The sequence below is a fragment of the Cryptomeria japonica genome, chromosome 6, assembly GCF_030272615.1.
Source record: "Cryptomeria japonica chromosome 6, Sugi_1.0, whole genome shotgun sequence".
NCBI lineage: Eukaryota > Viridiplantae > Streptophyta > Pinopsida > Cupressales > Cupressaceae > Cryptomeria > Cryptomeria japonica.
The window spans coordinates 346,049,294-346,069,510 of record NC_081410.1 but is presented as its reverse complement, the minus strand read 5'-3'; positions in this window follow the sequence as shown (position 1 = coordinate 346,069,510).

The following is a 20,217-nucleotide window of genomic DNA, read 5'->3' as shown; positions in this document are numbered from 1 at the left end:
TGACCAACAAGAACCACTCACATTGGATTGTTTTCAAAATGATGAAGCAATTGCAGAATTTCTTGGACTATGGGAAGGCATACCACAAGGTGATCAAAAGGCAGGATTTGCTATTGAGCTGGATTCCACAGCATATTTTGGGGAGTCAACTCCATCTTCTAGTCATAAAAATGAAAAAAGAAAAGAAAAAGTACAAAATCAAAAAGATAAGTCTTTGAGTGAAAACCATAAGGCACTCTTTGATCATAAAAAAATAAAAATAAAAGACGTGCCTGCGGGTGAAAACCTCTATGAGGCACCCAAAGGTGGAAGATTGGACGTACCCTCATCAAGTAAGGATAAATCAACATTGCTTGTGGAAATGATTAAAGAAATAAATTTGGGTACACCTAACAACCCTAAGGTCATTCATTTTGTTGCTTCTCTATCAAAACAAGAAAAGATAGATTTTGTTAATTTCTTTCTTGACAAAAAGATCAGTTTTGCATGGTCCTATGCAGATATGCCTGGCCTTGATCCAGAATTAGTCCTTCATCACTTGCCATTAAAAGTAGATGCCAAGCTTGTCAAACAGAAACTCAGAAAGATGCATCCCCAGGTGGCTCTCTTGGTCAAGGTAGAACTAAAAAAATTACTAGACGTGGGCTTTATCAGACCCATTGATTATGCAAACTAGATTTCAAATTTGGTACTAGTTAGCAAAGTAACTGGGGGCATCAGAATCTATATGGATTTTAGGGATCTCAATAAAGCATGCCCTAAAGATGACTTTCCACTGCCAAATATAGACATCATAGTTGACATGACTGCTGGATATGAGATGCTCTCATTGATGGATGGTTTCTCTAGCTATAACCAAATTCGCATTATCATCATAAGAATGCATTCACATATTCTTGGGGTACTTAGTGTTGGAATGTGATGCCTTTTGGTCTTAAAAATACTGGAGCAACATATCAAAGAGCCATGATGACAAATTTCCATGATTTCATGCATACTTTGATGGAGGACTATGTTGATGACTTATTATACAAATCTGTCACAAGAGATAGTCATCGAGCCATCCTGGGCCCAATCTTTGACCGAATGGAGACCTACAAGCTCAGACTCAATCCAAAGAAGTGTGTCTTTGGTGTCACAACCGGCAAATTACTAGGGTACATTGTTTCTCACAGAGGCATCGAAGTCAACCCTGCCAAGGTTAAAGAAATAATGGATATGCCTCCTCCTTCCAATCTCTATCAACTAAGAAGTCTGCAAGGAAAGCTACAGTCGATCCGCCGGTTTATAGCTCAATTGGCAGACAAATGTCATCCATTCCAGCATTTATTGCATAAAGGAGTCGCTTTTAAATGGACTGAGCAATGTCAATCAGCATTTCAAACTCTTAAGGACTATTTGCTGTCGCCACCTATTCTAATGCCTCCTATAGAAGGGAAGCCATTTATATTATATATTTCTGCAACTAAAACGACACTAGGAGTTCTCTTGGCCCAATAGGATGAGAAAGGCAAAGAACAGGCTATTTATTATATCAGTTGGACACTAGTGGGCTATTAGCTGAATTATTCAACTATTGAACGGGCATGTTTAGCAGTAGTCTTTGCGACACAGAAGCTTCAACACTATATGTTAAGTCATCAGACATTGCTAGTTGCAAAATTGATCCCTTGAAATACTTGCTTAGTAGGGTAGCTTTGATAGGTTGCCTATTAAAGTGGGTTATGATTCTCAGTGAGTTTGATATTGAATACATGGAGCGAAAGGCAATAAAAGGATAAATCATAGCAGATCAACTTGCCGAGGCTCCTATTTATGATGATCATCCCATGTTGACTGATTTTCCGGATGAATCAGTCTTTGCTTTCACATCTTCTAATGAATGGAAGTTATATTTTGATGGATCCCATACCAAGTTTGGGTCCGGAGTAGGTATATTGTTTGTCACCCCTCAAGGTGATGCTATTCCAAAATCCTATAGAATAACTTTCCATTGTACCAATAACATTGCAGAATATGAAGCTATGGTCACAGGACTCCGAGTAGCGGTCCAATGGAACATCACACATTTACAAGTCTATGGAGGCTCTCAGTTAGTCATCCGTCAAGTGAATGATGACTACGAAACAAAAGATGAAAAGCTTATTCCCTACAAGCATATGGTATATTTCTTCAAGACAAAATTCACGGCTATCCATTTCAGTCAAGTTCCAACCAAATTCCCATTCCAATGGCAGATCACCTCGGGGAACGTGTACACACTTACAATCTTGTTTGTCATTTTTCCTCTAGGTTAAATAATTTATTTATTTATCCTAAGTCTTCATGTCACAATTAAATGTTTATTTAATTGGCTAACTAATTTCTCCTCTCTTTGTGAATTAATTAATGAATGAAAAATTATTAATTAATTTACCTAATTTTCCAATTTACTAATTTCTCCTAATTCCTAATTTTCTATTTTTCATCAATTTTCTAATTTCCTAATTTCTAATTCATCTAATTTTCTATTTTCTCTAATATTTCTCCTAATTTCATGGGAATGACATGTCAATTTTGTCATAATTTGTCAATCAATCAATTTTGACATAGCAATTTGTCATAATTTGTCATAATTATCAATCAATCAATTTCAATGAATGGGAGTGGAGTTCTTTGTCCGTAAATCTATGTATTCTCCTAAGCTAGGTTAAATAATTTATTTATTTATCCTTTGATTGAAGAAACTCATCCAGAATTACATTTATGCTATTTATCCTTTGGTACACATTCCATTTATGTGAACATTCCAATGGCAGATCACCTCGGGGAATGTGTACACACCTACAGATGACCAGACGATGCGAGAGAAGCAGCATGTATCTCAAAAATACATATTGTCAATTTCATGAATTTTGCTTGCTTACGGGACATTGCGGGACCCACAGGGAATGAAAGAAATGACTTTTGCGCTTGTGTGAGCGCATCCTACACTTGTGTGGGATGTCCTGTGCTTGTGTAGGGTACACAGGCACAAGTTGATGCTACACAAGCACAAAACAAGGTACACAGGCACAGTTGTGCACTGGGAACCCTAAGTTGACCAAAAATAGCATGCGAATGATCCTGAAAAGGGGAATAAGAGTAGGATAGGTTAAAATAGATAAAGAACACCCTGATTTGTGGATGAAACAAGGAAATGCAACCTGTATGAGAAAACCCTAAAAATGACAAAGTGTGCCCCAATTGTGATGCAGAGTCAACAGTATCCACTGATTACGTGGGAGAATTGACCTGACTGCTTCATGTTACGACATAGACTCAGGAGCATGGACAAAGATACATTAGCAGGACTTGGATTATACTATATTGCATTCATGCCCGAGATTTCCATTTAGGCTAGGTTTTGCATAGTCCCACTTAGGTCCTAAGGCATATTGTCATCTCCTTTCATTTTAGTCCTTTTCATTGCAAGCATCCTCATTTTGCACATAGGTTCAAAATTATTTCCCTAAGTTTGCATTTCATTGTCATATCTAAGCTAGATTTCCATTTAGGTGACATTCGTGCATTAACCTTGTCATGCTAAAATTAGGTCTTGCCTAGGTTGTATTTTGCATATTCCAAGTCAATGGTCTTTGCATATCCTTATCATTGTATTGTCATCTTGTCTTGGCTTCATCTTGTCATATCATATCCTTAGATCATTTTCATGTCATATCCTAAGTCATTGTCATAATCATTGCCTTCTTGCATTTAGTCTCAAAAATTTGGTTTGTCAAACTTGAAAAATCAAAACTTTGGATGATACCCTAAGTTGTTGTTAGGGAGTCTTGACCTTGTCTAAAATTTGTCCTTTCATTAATATCATTTTTGTCAAACCTAGCTTAGTATCCAAGCATATAGGTGAGACATTGTCAATTTGTCCTATTGTCATTTGGTCCTTTGTCCTATTTATTTATTGTCTGTAAATTGGATGAATTTCTTCAATCAAAGATCCCAATGAATTACATTTTCGAATCGATCCCCAAATCAATCACACTTCTAGTACTCTTGCGCTATCATCTTGTCAATCTTGCTTTCTCATTATTCTTATGCACTTGAAAACACTTTCCTGCAGGTCCTAGACCTCGATCTCCCTTACAATATGATTCTTGGCCGTCCGTGGATCCACACAATGAAAGCAGTTCCATCCACTTATCATCAATGTTTAAAATATCCTTACAATGGAACTGAGATAACAATTCCAGGAGATCCTAATCCATTTCAATTTTGTGCTACTCTAAAGGATTCCCCGCAGCAGCAAGTCCCAGTCAATAGAGAGGCCCACTCACATAGTTATGTGGATCCTAATGAATTGTTAGATGCTGTCAAAGGAAAATTGAAGATACAAGACCAAGGATGTGGAGAGTATTCAATGGCTCAAACATTCCTCATTGGGAATTTACCAATATCTCCAAAATCACATGGCAAACCACATTTGTTGCAAAAGGAACCTAAGATAGTCATTCAATATTAGCCCCCCACTACATTTACAAGATGGGGTGAACTTGAAAAAGAAACTTTAGATGATGATGTCATAGATTGGCTTTATAAGGATCCAACTGAGACCCCACCTGTCAGGTTGCCGATGGAGCGGTATGGCAAAGGACTTACTATGCTGCAGAAGAAAGGATATGATGGCTGTAGTGGCCTAGGCCCTAACAAGAAAGGAAGGCTAGAACCTATTATACCCAAGATGCGACCTCCAACTTTAGGGCTAGGTTTTATACCATTGCGAATTGGACCCTCGTCTACCAAAATGACCATGTGTAGAAAGGGGCATGACTCTGATGATGAAACAACACCTAAGGATACCTGACCCGAAACTGATTCCAATGAATGGGAGTTGAGTTCTTTTTCTTCTAGCTCCTATGCCCTTGACAATGTTTTCCTTGACCCTGATGATTTACCCATGGAAGACAAACATGAAATAACTCCCCCTCCTAAAACATATCCTAATGCTTGGATAGAGTCATTCTGGGATCCAAGCTCTGAATTAGATGCAAGCAGTTCGGATAGTGATACCATGGACGTTTACATCTTTACCATCTCGGCCCTCTCCCTCCTTAAAACCGACGATGACATGCCCCTTGTCTATCCGCAGCTTATCCAACATGACCAACAAGAACCACTCACATTGGATTGTTTTCAAAATGATGAATCAATTGCAGAATTTCTTGGACTACAGGAAGAAATACCACAAGGTGATCATAAGGTAGGATTTGCTATTGAGCTGGATTCCATAGCATATTTTGGGGAGTCAACTCCATCTTCTAGTCATAAAAATGAAAAAAGAAAAGAAAAAGTACAAAATCAAAAAGATAAGTCTTTGAGTGAAAACCATAAGGCACTCTCTGATCATAAAAAAGTAAAAATAAAAGACGTACCTGCGGGTGAAAACCTCTCTGAGGCGCCCAAAGGTGGAAGATTGGACGTACCCTCATCAAGTAAGGATAAATCAACATTGCTTGTGGAAATGACCGAAGAAATAAATTTGGGTACACCTGACAACCCTAAGGTCATTCATTTTGCTGCTTCTCTATCAAAACAAGAAAAGATAGATTTTGTCAATTTCTTTCTTGAGAAAAAGATCAGTTTTGCATTGTCCTATGCAGATATGCCTGGCCTTGATCCAGAATTAGTCCTTCATCACTTGTCATTAAAAGCAGATGCCAAGCCTGTCACACAGAAACTCAGAAAGATGCATCCCCAGGTGGCTCTCTTGGTCAAGGTAGAACTAAAAAAATTACTAGACGTGGGCTTTATCAGACCCATTGATTATGCAGACTGGATTTCAAATTTGGTACCAGTTAGCAAGATAACTGGGGGCATCAGAATCTATATGGATTTTAGGGATCTCAATAAAGCATGCCCTAAAGATGACTTTCCACTGCCAAATATAGACATCATAGTTGAAATGACTGCTGGATATGAGATGCTCTCATTGATGGATGGTTTCTCCGGCTATAACCAAATTCACATTGCTCCTGAAGATCAACATAAGACTTCATTCACATGTGCTTGGGGTACTTACTGCTGGAATGTGATTCCTTTTGGTCTTAAAAATACTGGAGCAACATATCAAAGAGCCATGATGACAATTTTCCATGATTTCATGCATACTTTGATGGAGGACTATGTTGATGACTTATTATGCAAATCTGTCACAAGAGATAGTCATCTAGCCATCCTGGGCCCAATCTTTGACTGAATGGAGACCTACAAGCTCAGACTCAATCCAAAGAAGTGTGTCTTTAGTGTCACAGTCGGCAAGTTACTAGGGTACACTATTTTTCATAGAGGCATCGAAGTCGACCCTACCAAGGTTAAAGCAATAATGGATATGCCTCCTCCTTCCAATCTCTGTCAACTAAGAAGTCTGCAAGGAAAGCTACAGTCAATCCACTGGTTTATAGCTCAATTGGCACACAAATGTTATCCATTCTAGCATTTATTGCATAAAGGAGTCACTTTTAAATGGACTGAGCAATGTCAATCATCATTTCAAACTCTTAAGGACTATTTTCTATCGCCACCTATTCTAATGCCTCGTATAGAAGGGAAGCCACTTATATTATATATTTCTGCAACTGAAACGACACTAGGAGTTCTCTTGGCCCAATAGGATGAGAAAGGCAAAGAGCAGGCTATTTATTATATCAATCAGACACTAGTGGGCTATGAGTTGAATTATTCAACTATTGAACGAGCATGTTTAGCAATAGTCTTTGCAACACAGAAGCTTCGACACTATATTTTAAGTCATCAGACATTGCTAGTTGCAAAAATTGATCCCTTGAAATACTTGCTTAGTAGGGCAGCATTGACAGGTCGCCTAGCAAAGTGGGTTATGATTCTCAGTGAGTTTGATATTGAATACATGGAGCGAAAGGCAATAAAAGGACAAATCATAGCAGATCAACTTGCCGAGGCTCCTATTTATGTTGATCATCCCATGTTGACCAATTTTCTGGATGAATCTGTCTTTGCTTTCACATCTTCTAATGAATGGAAGTTATATTTTGATGGATCCCATACCAAGTTCGGGTCCGGAGCAAGTATATTGTTTGTCACCCCTCAAGGTGATGCTATTCCAAAATCCTACAGAATAACTTTCCATTGTACCAATAACATTGCAGAATATGAAGCTCCGGTCACAGGACTCCGAGTAGCGGTCCAATGGAACATCACACATTTACAAGTCTATGGAGATTCTCAGTTAGTCATCTGTCAAGTGAATGATGACTACGAAACAAAAGATGAAAAGCTTATTCCCTACAAGCATATGGTAGATTTATTCAAGACAAAATTCATGGCTATCCATTTCAGTCAAGTTCCAACCAAATTCCCATTCCAATGGCAGATCACCTCGGGGAACGTGTACACACTTACAATCTTGTTTGTCATTTTTCCTCTAGGTTAAATAATTTATTTATTTATCCTAAGTCTTCTTGTCACAATTAAATGTTTATTTAATTGGCTAACTAATTTCTCCTCTCTTTGTGAATTAATTAATGAATGAAAAATTATTAATTAATTTACCTAATTTTCCAATTTACTAATTTCTCCTAATTCCTAATTTTCTAATGTTAAATGTGCCCCACACTATGGACAAATGTGAATTTTTGGTCGAACAGTTGCTTGTCCCTTCTTTTGAAATTCTGCCAGCAGATGTGATGTGTGTTCTTGTTGGTCCTAACTCCTCGTGGTACAATGATGTCTATCAATATTTGAAATCCCAAACCTTACCACCTAACCTTTCCACTAACCAATGCCGAGCCTTCATCCAACAAACAGCCAAATATGTCATCATTGCCAAGACCTTTTACTATCGTTCCTTTGACCATACCCTCCTCAGGTGTTTGGATTCTAACGAAGCACAAACGGCTTTACGCGAGGTTCACGATGGTATATGTGGTGGCCATTTCAATGGTGAGCTTAACCAAACAGTTGATTCGTGCTGGGTATTATTGGCCCACTTTGGAAAAGGATGTTCATGATTTTGTTAAGAAGTGCTACAAATGCCAAATCCATGGAAATTATATTCATGCGCCAACCCAAGAGCTTCATTCTGTTATATCTTTGTGGCCCTTTTCTCAATGGGGATTGGACCTTATTGGAAAGATTCACTCGACATCTGCAAATGGACACAAGTTTATCATTACAGCCACAGAGTATTTTACAAAATGGATCAAGGCTATCCCCATGACCTATATCACTGGTGTGAAAATTTCAAAATTCCTATTGAATTATATCATATGTAGATATGGGGTTCTGCTTGCCATAGTCACAGATAATGGCCATCCATTCAAGAATAAAGATGTCAAGGAACTTTGTGAAAAATTTCACATCCAACATCATTTCTCCAGTCCATACTATCCACAGGGTAATGGTCAAGCCGAAGCATCAAATAAAACCATTATCAAGATCCTAAAAAAGGTTGTCAATGACGCTGGTCGAGATTGGCATGTACAGTTGAATCCAGCACTATGGTCTTATCGTACTTCTATCCGCACATCTACTGGCACAACAACTTATTCCTTGGTGTATGGTGCGGAAGCCATTTTACCCTTGGAAGTGGAGATTCCTTCTTTGCATGTTTCCTTGCAACATCTGATTGATAATGAGACACATAGAGTCTCTTGGTTGCATCAGCTTGAGATGTTAGATGAGAAACAACAGACAACCCTGACACATTTGCAAGCATATCAAAATTGTCTCCGTCACTCTTATAATAAGAAGGTCAAAGGGTGACACTTCGAAGTGGGAGATCTGGTTTTAAAGGCAAACCCCAAGAATGCGCAATCTACTGACATCATCAAAGGCAAGTTTGAACCTAATTGGGTTGGGCCTTTCATAGTTACTGTAGCCCATGGCACGGGGCCATATCAGCTTGCCACCCCTGAAGGTGAACCTTTGTCATTTCCAGTCAAAAGTATGCACCTTCGCAAGTACTGGGCATAATTTTCTATCAGCAATTCTTCAAATATGATCCTGAAAAAAAAATACAAAAAAAATCAAAAAGCTCAAAAAATACAAAAAAAGTGAAAAAAGAAAAAAAAAAAGAAAAAAAGAACAAAAAGTAAAGAAAAATGATTCGCCCTCTATTGAAAACTTGGCAAACAGGCACTTTGGGCAAGTACCATGGTGAAAACCTGGCAAACAGGTGCCATGTGTAAAAAGATCATTGCTCCGTCATCTATCATGACCTCTAGCTATGCTTTCTCTCTGCAGGTTTATCATGCCTATCCTTGTCCTGACCCAATGTTCTGTTCCAGACCTGTGATTGGTCAACATCATTGTCTTGCATACTCTAGTTTCTTGTGCATATGTTTCGGTCCTGGTCTCTATATATGTCTTTCAGATGTGCATTGGGTGTGTTCCCCTTGTCATGATCAATCATTGGAACTTTCGAATTGAAAAATGTCCTGAACAAATCATAAAAATGGAAAAATGTCCTGAAAAAATCCAAGATATCAAATAATGTCCTAAAAAAAATCCAAAAAATCAAATAATGTCCTGAAAAAAATCCAAACAATTAAATAATGTCCTAAAAAAATCATTAAAAAATTGAAAAAAGTCCTGAAAAAATCATAAACAATTGAAAAATGTCCTGAAAAAGTCATAAAAAACTGAAAAATGTCCTAAAATAAATCCCTAAAAAGTCAAATAAAGTCTTGAAAAAATGAACGAATTTTTTTTCAAAAACATTATAATCTAAAAACAAGCATTTTGCAAGAAATGATCCCTTTGTGCATAGACAGATCGCTGAGCATACATCCAATGACTCGCAATCAATCAAACATTGTGTTTTATTGAAATCACGCATTCACAGATGAACTTTTTCAATCAAACTAGACATTCAAACTGATCACAATTGTCTTCTCAATCAAACATCAACATCAATATCATTTGACCTTGTCACCATTATCATGAGTCTTATACAGGGTGTGGTATACTCGAAACCAGACTATGTCCTGTCTTAGACGGGGTATCGCATTTCCTGAAACTAGACAGCATGATCGTCCTATCAACGCTTTCAATTTTTGACAATGAAGATCAAGATGTTTGTTTGACTTGTTGGAATTAGCGAGTCTTATCATTTATTGATTTATCTTCGATCATGTTCCTATGTTGCTCGATGATGTCACCGAGTGATTTAGAGTAACTAGGATGGCTCATGGTCCCTTTTGTTTTTTTTGTTGTGTTTGTTGTTTGTGGAATGTTTGTTACAAACCGGGGCAACTATATCATTGGGTGTCTGTGTTAAGTACATTCGCTTTGTGAACGCCACACATACCTTGACCCTTGATGTATGCACCCTAGGATTCTTCACTATTTCCTTGTGTGAGATGTGTCTTTCTTTTGCAAAAAGGGTTGCGTTTTAGCTCTGGCCTTCAATGCCATGATGCTATGCATCCGTTTTGCTACATTAAATAAAGGTTCTCACCTACCAAGTGCATTAGTGAAAGAAAGTTTTTCTTCATCTCTAACTGTCCTCTGTCTCATTTCTTCTTACTAACATTTCTTCCGTCAGTTTGGGTAGTCAGTTAAGTCTAGTTCTCCTATCTCCAAAACACATATGCTGCATCTTGCATTCATTGATTAGTACATTTGCATTATATCAAGCATTTTATCCATTTCATATTATAAATGCATCAAAAAACACATAAAAATATATCCATACATGTTCCACAATGGTACATAAATAGTGCATAAGCCATGCATACATGGAAAGTAAACATACATCATAACACATTGCATCCCATCATATAGCTGCATATCATATCATATATCAAAATTATATCAGAGTACAAAATTGGACTGTCTATCCTAAGTATGGCCCATAGGCTGAATACATAATGTCAAACTATATATGTCCCGTCATAAGGAGCACATGCCTCTGTCACTCGGTGCTTCCTCTGTCCTCCTCATCCCTACCATGTCTCCTGATCGGCTAGATCTGGCTCATCCTCCTCGTCCTCATATCCATCCTCATCATCCTCCTCATCATCCCCTCCATCCTTTTCATCCTCCTCATCATCCCCTCCATCCTCATCATCCTCCTTATCATCTCCCTCATCCTCATCATCTCCCTCCTCCTCTCTGGTGAGTGGGAAGTCCTCCTATCTCCTAGGTACCAGAATATCAGGATGTGTCAATGGCACTGGCCGTCATCATGCAAACCATTTCTCATACTCTTCTGTCATCCTGGCGTCCACCACATCTGATCTCCAATCCCACTATCTCTGCTATAGCTGTGTGAAGTTAGCATATGCTATCTGTGGCTAAATCATCCTCCCCCACTGACTCGTCTCTCTATGAGATTGGGCAAAGTGTGCAGTCCCTCTAGGTACATCTTGCCTTTCTCCAAACTATCGTCTGACTCTCTCTAGTAGGTACATCTCAATCACTCTCTGGCGATTCACTGGTCGCCCAATCAAGTATCTCTCTTGTCTACAATACGCTAGCTCGTCACTATCATCTGACCATCCAGGGCAATCAAGATATGGCCTCCATGTAAACTCTCTCAATCTATCTAGCTCATGTCGCCAATATAATATGTATTTGAAAGGACCGTGTCTCAGTGCTCCCCCATAGTAGTACACATATGGTCGGTGTGGTAATACTTGTCTCTCTGCAATCGGTCGACATATGGCTATGTGCTCAAATGCTCATACCTGTAACAGTGTGACTCCACAGCTCAATGTCTGCACCCCCTGATATGCTATCTGATGCAACTGAAAATATAGCATAGCAAGCACACGTGGTCCCCATGCGTACATAGTCCCCTCTATCACCATCCACTCTAGCACTCTTCCCCATCCAATAGGGAATCCATGTCCTCGTCTATCTCCTGCTAATAGGCATGCTATAACCACGGCTATAACCACATATCACTAATCGTACTCTGATGCCATGGTCTCCCAGCCAATCTCCCTCTCTATGATATCCAGATCATCTGCGTCGCACTCAAATAATCTACACAAAGCATCTCTCCCTATCACTAGGTCATACTCTATCATCTCCCCATGAATCAGAATGTGGAGGATACACCATACATCCTCTAGTGTCACCGTCGCCTCTCCAGTCGCCAGATGGAAAGAGGAAGTCTCTGAATGCCATCGCTCTGCCAATGCAATAAGCAGTCCTGTGTTTTCCCTAATCTTGGGCATGAATGCAATATAGTATAATCCAAGTCCTGCTAATGTATCTCTGTCCATGCTCTGAGTCTATGTCGTAACATGAAGTAGTCAGGTCGGTTCTCCCATGTAATCAGTGGATACTGTCGACTCTGCATCACAATTGGGGCACACTTTGTCAGTTTTAGGGTTTTCTCCTACGGGTTGCATTTCCTTATTTCATCCACAAATCAGGGTGTTCTTTATCTATTTTAACCTATCCTACTCTTATTCCCCTTTTTAGGATCATTCGCATGCTGTTTTTGGTCAAATTAGGGTTCCCAATGCACAACTGCGCCTGTAATTCTTACAATGTAAACAATAAATAGCATAAATGGATAACCTTCTTTGTTCAACTCAATTTTGCAATTTTTGAAATCAACTGCCTAAAATATCAATTTCATGCTAATCTTGTCCTCTCTCCAATTTGTCTATAAATTGGATGACTTTCTTCAATCAATTAATCACATTTTCGGATCGAGATCAATCAACCATGCTTCTAGTATCCTCGCGCTATCAAAATCAATCTTGCTTCATGCTTTTGCACTTTTAGGTGAGATCCACACAAATCCGCTATTTGGAGGAGAAAGGAGAACAATGGAGGTCAATTGGAAGAGGCATTGGTGATGGATTTCCATTTATTTGAAGTGTCTTATTTTCAATTCTTCTATTGATTGTAATTAGGATTTATTTCATTGCAAATTGGCTTTGTGGTTAGCTAATTTCTATTTGCTTTGATGATTTCTCAATTCCTGATCTACATTTTTGGTGAACCATGAATGCAAGGATGACAATTAGGTCTTGACAAAAGATAATTGATGTAGGGTTGATTTGATCATGATTCTGACTGACAAAGGACCAGTGTTGATAAAAGATTAAAATTGGTTGACAAAAATCAATAAAAAATTGACCAATATTGACAAGGAGATCAAATTGAAAAGCGCCAATTGACATGATTGAAGAGGACAAGGATCGATGACGAATCGATCGCAAAATGAAAAAATTGGCAAGGACAAGGATCGATGATGAATCGATCGCAAAATGACAATATTTGACAAGGACAAGGATCGATGACGAATCGATCACAAAATGACAAGATTGACAAGGACAAGGATCGATGACGAATCGATCGTAAAATGATATGATTGACAAGGACAAGGAACGATGACAAATCGATCACAAAATGATGCCCCGTGACACCAAAGACACACTTCACATCAGGTTCACCAATTAATGTAGATAGGAATATGGAAATCATCAAAGCAATATAAACATTAGCCTAGCTCAATCACAAAACCAGATTGCAATGATAACAAAACCTACAAACATTCAATAGAGATATGGAAATAAAACATTCAATTCAAACACAAACCATCACAAATGCAGATGTCTCCTCCATGATTCTCCATTGTCCTTCTTTCTCCTTCAAATTGCTCTGTTTTGTGGATCTCACCTTCAAGTGCATAAGCATAATGTGAAAGCAAGATTGACAAGACGGTAGCGCAAGAATACTAGAAGCATGATTGATTCGGGGATCAAAAATGTAATTAATTGGGATCTTTGATTGAAGAAATTCATCCAATTTATAGACAAATTGGAGAGATGACAAGATTAGCATGAAGAGATTTGAAAGGAAATTTCAAATCAAGAATGACAAATATGACAAATTATGACAAATTGACACTTTCTATGTCAAAATTGATTGATTGACAAATTATGACAAAATTGACATGTCATTCCCATGAAATTAGGAGAAATATTAGAGAAAATAGAAAATTAGATGAATTAGAAATTAGGAAATTAGAAAATTGATGAAAATTAGAAAATTAGGAATTAGGAGAAATTAGTAAATTGGAAAATTAGGTAAATGAATTAATAATTTTTCATTCATTAATTAATTCACAAAGAGAGGAGAAATTAGTTAGGCAATTAAATAAACATTTAATTGTGACAAGAAGACTTAGGATAAATAAATAAATTATTTAACCTAGAGGGAAAATGACCAACAAGGTTAAATGAACAAATCATAAAAACCCTAGAAGATGAATTAGAAATGCAAGGATGACAATTAGGTCTTGATGTAGGATCGATTTGATCATGATTCTGACTTGATAAAAGACCAATGCTAATAAATGATTTGATTGATAAATGCGCCAATTGACGAGGAACAATGACTAATTGATCCAAATTGACATGATTGAGAAGGACGATGATCGATGACAAATTGATCGCAAAATGACAAGATTGAAAATGACAACGATCGATGACAAATCGATCGCAAAATGACGAGATTGAAAATGACAATGATTGATGACAAATCAATTGCCAGATGACAAGATTGAAAATGACAACGATCGATGATAAATCGATCACAAGATGACAAGATTGAAAAGAGGAAAAATCCCTAATTAGGATTGAAGATGTCCAAAATGATGACAAATGAACATGCACATTGATGCGACAGGATAAGATTGACCAAAATCATGACTGAATATTGTTATCGACAAGACCAAATTTGAAAGCGAGAGAAATGAAGAATGTAGAAGAAGGACACGATGCTTGCAAATGATAAAATCCAAGTGCGTAACATAGGAGAAATGTTAATGCGATGCAAAAACCCTAAAATAAGGCAATGCACCAATGTTAAAGTATGACTCCGCAAGTGTTGACCATTTTTAGACGTCTACATTTTGCTCCTCTTTGAGTCAATGCAATTTTAAGCATTGTTTCAAAGAACAGTAATGAAAATGCCTAGACACTGACAATGACATAGGCATGCCCCCTTGAGGAATTGGCCGGAAACATCCAGAAAAGAGGCCAATTGATTGATAAGAATGATAGAAAATGATAGGAGCAAACAGAATGAAAATTGGGGATCGGATACACAAAGGAAAAGCAATTGAAGGTGCAAAAGACCATGAACAACATAAGATGGAGAGGGTGCATGTCCATCTATGCACTGACAAAGATCTATAAATGAGACAAAGAGAGTGAAAAGAGCTCATTTGCACTAGCCAAAGAGGAGGATTTGTTGCTCTGGAAAAGGACGCTTGCAGAGAGATGGTGAACATTCCAATGGCAGATCACCTTGGGGAATGTGTACGCACCTACAGACAATCGGATGATGCAGGAGCTTTGGTATGTATCTCAAAAACCCATATTGTCAATTTCATGAATTTTACTTGCTTGCGGGACATTGCAGGGCCCATAGGGAATGAAAGAAATGACTTCTGTGCCCATGTGGGTGCATCCTATGCTTGTGTGGGATGTCCTGCACTTCTGTAGGGTACACATGCACAAGTTGATGCTACAGAGGTGCAGAGCAGGGTACACAGGTGCAGTTGTGCACTGGGAACCCTAATTTGACCAAAAACAGCATGTGAATGATCCTGAAAAGGTGAATAAGAGTAGGATAGGTTTAAATAGATAAAGAACACCTTGATTTGTGGATGAAATAAGGAAATGCAACCTATGGGAGAAAACCCTAAAACTGACAAAGTGTGCCCCAATTGTGATGCAGAGTCGACAGTATCCACTGATTACGCGGGAGAACCGACCTGACTGCTTCATGTTACGATATAGACTCAGGAGCACGGATAGAGATACATTAGTAGGACTTGGATTATACTATATCACATTCATGCCTGAGATTAGGGCAAAGATAGGACTGCTTACCTCATTGGCAGAGCGAGGGCATTCAGAGACTTCCTCTTTCCATCTTGCGACTGGAGAGGTGACAGTGACACTAGAGGATGTATGGCGTATCCTCAGCATTCCGATTCATGGGGAGATGATAGAGTATGACCCGGCGATAGGGAGAGACACTTTGTGCAGATTATTTGAGTGCAACATAGATGATCTGGATATCATAGAGTGGGAGATTGGCTTGGAGACCATGGCATCAGAGTACGATCAGCAATATGTGGTGATAGCCGTGGTTATAACATGCCTATTAGCAGGAGACAGATGAGGACATGGATTCCCTATTGGATGGGGAAGAGTACTAGAGCGGATGGAGATAGAGGGGACTGTGTACGCATGGGGACCATGTGTGCTTGCTATGCTATATTTTCAATTGCATCAGATAACATATCAGGGGGTGCAAACATTGAGCTGTGGAGTCACACTATTACAGGTATGGGCATTTGAGCACATAGCCATACACCGACCGATTGCAGAGAGATAGGTATTACCACATCAACCATATGTGTACTGCTATGGGGGAGCATTGAGACAGGGTCCTTTCAGATACATATTGTATTGGCGACATGAGCTAGACAGATTGAGAGAGTTTACATGGAGGCCATATCTTGATTGCCCTAGATGGTCAGATGATAGTGACGAGCTACCGTATTGCAGATAGGAGAGATACCTGATTGGGTGACTAGTGAATCACCAGAGAGTGATTGAGATGTACCTGCCAGAGAGAGTCAGATGAAAGTTTGGAGAAAGGCAGGATATACCCAGAGGGACTGCACACTTTGCCCGATCTCACAAAGAGAGGAGTCAGTGGGGGAGGATGATTCAGCCACACATAGCATATGCTGACTTCACACAGCTACAACAGAGACAGTGGGATTGGAGATCAGATGTGGTGGACGCCAGGACGACAGAGGAGTATGACCGATGGTTTGCACGATGATGACCAATGCCATTGACAGATCCTGATATTCCAGTTTCGAGGAGATAGGAGGACTTCCCACTCACTAGAGAGGAGGAGGACGGAGAGGATGAGGGGGAAGATTATGAGCCAGATTCAGCTGATCAGGAGTCATTGTAGGATATACCCATAGAGCCGGAGATAGCTAGGATAGAGGAGATGGAGATGTGTAGGGCTACCATAGCGAGTTAGCATGATCATATTGCAATATTAGAGAGATAGAAAGCTATCTTGAGGACAGAGCATGATCAGTTTAGAGCAGAGATAGACAGACTTACAGCGGCTTGAGATACAGTTATAGCATAGGCACAGCAAGAAGAGTAGAGAGTCACTGAGTATATTGGGTCTATTAGGGATGCCAGTGCATGTGAGATGGCACAGATGTTGGTAGAGACTGGAGAGGAGATATGCCATTGGAGGACACTATATGAGAGTGCAGTTCTACTAGAGCAGAGAGCAGCGTCATATTGGGCACAATCAAGGATGGAGAGCAGGCCATGCTCTCGGAGGTCAGTCAACAGCATGGGGGTGAGTGGACCTATGAGACCACCATAGCCAGGACCTAGGATAGGAGGGACATCATCCTTGAGACATGGAAGAGATGAGGAGGATAGAGGGAGCACTCAGTGACCGAGGCACGTGCTCCTTATGACAGAGTTATGTATTCAGCTTGCGGGCCATACTGAGGACAAACAGTCCAATTTTGTACTTTGATATTATTTTGATATATGATATGATATGCATCGATATGATGGGATGCAATGTGTTATGACTTATAGTTATTTTCCATGTATGGATGGCTTATGCACTGTTGATGTACCATTGTGGAACATGTATGGATATATTTTTTTATGTGTTTTTGATGCATTGATAATATGAAATGGATAAAATGCTTGATGTGATGCTTGATATAATGCAAATGTACTAATCAATGAATGCAGGATACAACATATGTGTTTTGGAGATTGGAGAACTAGATTGAACTGACTGCCCAAACTAATGGAAGAAATGTTAGTAAGAAGAAATGAGATAGAGGATAGTTAGAGATGAAGAAAAACTTGCATTCACTAATGCACTTTGTAGGTGAGAACCTTTATTTAATGTAGCAAAACGGATGCATAGCATCATGGCATTGAAGGCCAGAGCTGAAACACAACCCTTTTTGCAAAAGATAGACACATCACACACAAGGAATGACAGAAGTATCCTAGGGTGCATATATCAAGGGTCAAGGTATGTGCGACATTCACAAAGCGAATGTACTTATCACAGACACCCAATGATATAGTTGCCCGAGTTTGTAATAAACATTCTACAAATAGCAAACACAACAAAAAAAACAAAAGGGACCATGGACCATCCTGGTTACTCTAAATCACTCAGTGACATCATTGAGCAACATAGGAACATGATCAAAGATAAATCAATAAATGATAAGACTTGCTAATTCCAACAAGTCAAACAAACATCTTGATCTTCATTGTCAAAAGTTCAAAGTGTTGATAGGATGATCATGTTGTCTGGTTTTAGGGAATGTGGTACCCCGTCTAAGACAGGACATAGTCTAGTTTCGAGTATACCACACCCTGTATAAGACTCATGATAATGGTGACAAGGTCAAATGATATTGATGTTGATGTTCGATTAAGAAGACAATTGTGATTAGTTTGAATGTCTGGTTTGATTGAAAAAGTTCATCTATGAATGCGTGATTTCAGTAAAGCGCAATGTTTGATTGATTGCGAGTTGTTGGATGTATGCTCAGTGATCTGTCTATGCACAAAGGGATCATTTATTGCAAAATGCTTGTTTTTAGATTTTAATGTTTTTGAAAAAATTTTGTTCATTTTTTCAGGACTTTATTTGACTTTTTAGGGATTTATTTCAGGACATTTTTCAGTTTTTTATGATTTTTTAAGGACATTTTTCAATTGTTTATGATTTTTTTAGGACATTTTTCAATTTTTTTATGATTTTTTTCAGGACATTATTTGATTTTTTGGATTTTTTTCATTACATTGTTTGATTTTTCAGATTTTTTTCAGGACATTATTTGATTTTTTTTATTTTTTCAAGACATTTTTCCATTTTTATGATTTGTTCAGGACATTTTGCAATTTGAAAGTTCCAGTGATTGATCATGACAAGGGGAACACACCCAATGCACATCTAAAAGAAATATATAGAGACTAGGACCGAAACATATGCATAAGAAACTAGAGTATGCAAGACAATGATGTTGACCAATCACAGGCCTGGAATAGAACATTGGGTCAGGACAAGGATAGGCGTGATAAACCTGCAGAGAGAAAGCATAGCTAGAGGTCATGATAGATGATGGAGCAATGATCTTTTTACACATGGCACCTGTTTGCCAGGTTTTCACCATGGTACTTGCCCAAAGCGCCTGTTTGCCAGGTTTTCACTAGAGGGTGAATCATTTTTCTTTACTTTTTGTTCTTTTTCTTTTTTTTTTTTTCTTTTTTCACTTTTTTTGTATTTTTTGAGCTTTTTTTTCTTGGGTTGGTGCATGAATATAATTTCCATGGATTTGGCATTTGTAGCACTTCTTGACAAGATCATGAACATCCTTTTCCAAAGTGGTCCAATAATATCCAGCACGAATCAACTTTTTGGCTAAGCTCAGACCATTGAAATGGCCCCCACGTATACCATCGTGAACCTCGCATAAAGCCATTTGTGCTTCATCAGAATCCAAACAACTGTGGAGGATATGGTCAAAGGAACGATGGTAAAGGGTGTCGGCAATGATGACATATTTGGCTGTCTGTCGGATTAAGGCTTGGCATTGGTTAGTGGAAAGGTTAGGTGGTAAGGTTTGGGATTTCAAATATTGATAGACATCATTGTACCATGGGGAGTTAGGACCAACAAGAACACACATCACATCTGCTGGCGGAATTTCAAAAGAAGGGACAAGCAACTGTTTGACCAAAAATTCACATTTGTCCATATTGTGGGGCATATTTAACATGGAAGCAATCGTAGCCATCGCATCTGTCGACTAGTTTTGAATTCTTGGAACTTGACTGAAATAGATAGCCATGAATTTTGTCTTGAAGAAATCTACCATATGCTTGTAGGGAATAAGCTTTTCATCTTTTGTTTTGTAGTCATCATTCACTTGACAGATGACTAACTGAGAATCTCCATAGACTTGTAAATGTTTGATGCTCCATTGGACCGCTACTCGGAGTCCTGTGACCAGAGCTTCATATTCTACAATGTTATTGGTACAATGGAAAGTTATTCTATAGGATTTTGGAGTAGCATCACCTTGAGGGGTGACAAACAATATACCTGCTTCGAACCCGAACTTGGTATGGGATCCAT